Below are 3,049 nucleotides of genomic sequence, written 5' to 3' on the forward strand. Positions count from 1 at the left end.
GCTGTTAGCTTCAGTGGTTTGTTTCTGATTTTGCATTATAATATTCACAAATGTTGGTGGATGCTCCTCTATAAAAGAGACTACAGTCCTTGATTCATTCCTTTTTAAAGAAGGCTGTATTTATTCCCATTTTGCAGCAGAGGCTGCTTCCACACAAAGAGTTTTCTTCATTTTGGAATCCAATCTGGAGTATTTATTTATTTGATTTTTTACCCTGCCCTCCCTGCCAAGGCATGCTCAGGGCAGCTAACAGGGCCATAGGCATCATAAAACAATAAAAACAATTTAAACAATTTAAAATCATCAAACTATATAAAGGTACAACACATATAAGATAGCAAAAACCGTCTTATCATCCATCATAGGGGAATCAGCAGCTGGTGTCTGGCTCCTTAGGGCACTTAGTTCTTTAATATGGGCACAGATGTTAAGCAGGTGGCCAAGAGTAGATTGTAGGGCATAGTATTTGGCTTGATGGCAAACCATTTAATGTGGCATCTCACTTGAAAGCTTGGTGGAAGAGCTCCATCTTGCAGGCCCTGCAGAATTTTAATAAGTCCCGCAGAGCCCTGAAGTCCTCAGGGAGCTCATTCCACCAAAGTGGAGCCACCACAGAGAAGGCCCTAGCCCTAGTTGTGGCCAGCCTGGCATCTTTCATGCCGGGGAGAACAAGGTTCTGTGAACCTGACCGCAGTACTCTCTGGGGAACATATGGGGAAAGGCAGTCCCTCAGGTATGCAGGCCCCTGGCCATATAGGGCTTTATAGGTGAGAGCCAGCACCTTGAAGTGAACCTGGTATGTTATGGTAGCCAGTGCAGTGCTTTCAGCACAGGCTGAATGTGCTCTATAAGAGGGAGACCCAATAGCAGCCTGGCTCCCTTATTTTGCATTAGGTGTAGCTTCCGGATTTGGAACAAGGGCAGCCCCATGTAGAGAGCATTACAGTAGTCTAGTCTCGAGGTGACCATTGTGTGGATCACTGTTGCTCGATTGTCTTGTTCAAGGAAGGGAACAAGCTGCCTAATTAGCTGAAGACGATAGAAGGCCAACTTGGCAGTGGCTGCTACCTGGGCCTCCATCATTAAGGGGGCATACAAAAGCACTCCCAGTCTCCTAACCTCCAACACTGGCACCAATGGTGCCCCATCAAAAGTTGGGAGTGGGATCCCTAACACTGGATCACTCCGACTCAGACACAGGACCTCTGTCTTCATCAGATTCAGTTTCAGTTGGCTCAGCCTAAGCCTCCCAGCTACGGCTTGTAACGTCAGATCCAGATCTTCTGTTTGAGTCAGACTAGCCACCCAACAACCTTTGAGGGGGGAGGAGTATCCATACAGTGTCTAATAATGCTCCAGTTTTCCTTTTCTTGTCCTTAGTATGCTCTTTCCCAAATCTGCTTGGCTTCAAGCTTTTTGGGAAGTGCACACACTAAGTATGTTATCACATCTTCATGATAAAAAATGTATATTTTCAAAGGTCCCACCCACATTGGTGCCTTTTCTTTCCACCAGTCTCTTGTTGTGATCATTTCTTCTGATATACTATAGGATGCCTTTTTAAAAAAGAAAAGAAAAGAAAATTGTTATAAAAGTATTATACCATTTATTGATTTTTTAAAAATGCTCTCCAGAGGCAAAGTGGGGGAAAATGCACAGAATATAGCAGCTGATGGCTGCAGTCAGATGTGCCTTTACATTTGCGAATGCCTGACAGATCAAAAGGGCATGATCAGACAGCAACGTCTGGGAAAGCTTCCACAGCCAGCAGTCCCCTGTGCTGCCCCACTAAGGTAGCGGAGTTAAAAGACACTGGAGAAAGTCCGGTCCTAATGCTTGCTGATGGTCTACAGACGGACTTTCCCCTGTCTGATTGCTCAAGCACGCTGTCATGCCATTGGGATGGTCTGCTTATTCCATCCCATCTCGGTGTCTTTTCCCTTGCTTAGCAGTATGTGTATAACCACATACTCAGTGTGGAGGTGCAATTCCTCATTTATGTGCATGGGAAACAAAAGGCAACCCCCCCCCACTCGCCTGAACATGCGGTCTGATCAGGCAGTGGCGGGCTGAGCCTGCAACTACAAAGGATGTGTGATCACACACCGGCGGTGTCAATTTCCACTGGGGGAAACAGGCTCACTTCCCCTCTGCACCAAATGACATGTCTGACTGCAGCTGATGAAAGAAGTGAGCAGAAAGCTCTTGTGTGTATGTTCCATTGCCAATACACATGCCTCAGTGTTCATAGCGGTGATGAATGCAAAACAGAGAATCCTCACTATGTGGACGTTGCCTGTCTTGTTTGCCTTCTAGGGTTAATAGCAGGATGTGGTGATATGTTTTACTCCACAAAACTGTGCAGGGGAAGGACTGAATCCCATCTCCCCCTATGTTGCACCCCTAAGCCAAACTGGGTATATCGAATCATACATTAGCAGGAGGAACCCTTGCCGAAGGGAAGATTTTTGTCTTACAAAATTCAAGAAAAGCTGTGTCTGGACATGCTGATCTCAATGGGAATGTGGAATGGTATTATTTATAACCAAGCGCTCATAGTGTTCTACAAGAGGTATCACATCATCATGACCTCCAGAGCAGGAAGAGCAGGAAGCTACATAAGTATATAAGTAGCACAGGTTCTAGAAAAGTGGCATGAAGTGAATTGCCCCAAACATCTGACTGCAGCTCAGTACTGAGTCAGTATCCTAATGTTTAGCCTACCTTATGCTTCATACCTCTCACACTCACATCTCCTCAGTGTATCCTCACCCAAGAATTTAGAATTTTTAGGATTAAAGACAGATGCATTTGTTTTAGTGAATGCCTTTGCACTATATTTGAAAAGCAGGAAAAATAATTCACACTTGAGTGACTTCAGGAAAAAAAAGGTTTATTCAAATGTTATACAAAACAATTATTTTACAGGGCTATCTAGCTGCGACATTATTAAATTATTATATACTAGGAAGAATGCCCGTTGTGGAACTGAAGAAAACGGGGTGCTAGCCTGGCTGCGGGTGCGGGTCTCCATCTGCCCCCCCCCCCA

The sequence above is a fragment of the Gekko japonicus genome, unplaced genomic scaffold (assembly GCF_001447785.1).
Source record: "Gekko japonicus isolate JY-2015 unplaced genomic scaffold, Gekko_japonicus_V1.1 scaffold1194, whole genome shotgun sequence".
NCBI lineage: Eukaryota > Metazoa > Chordata > Lepidosauria > Squamata > Gekkonidae > Gekko > Gekko japonicus.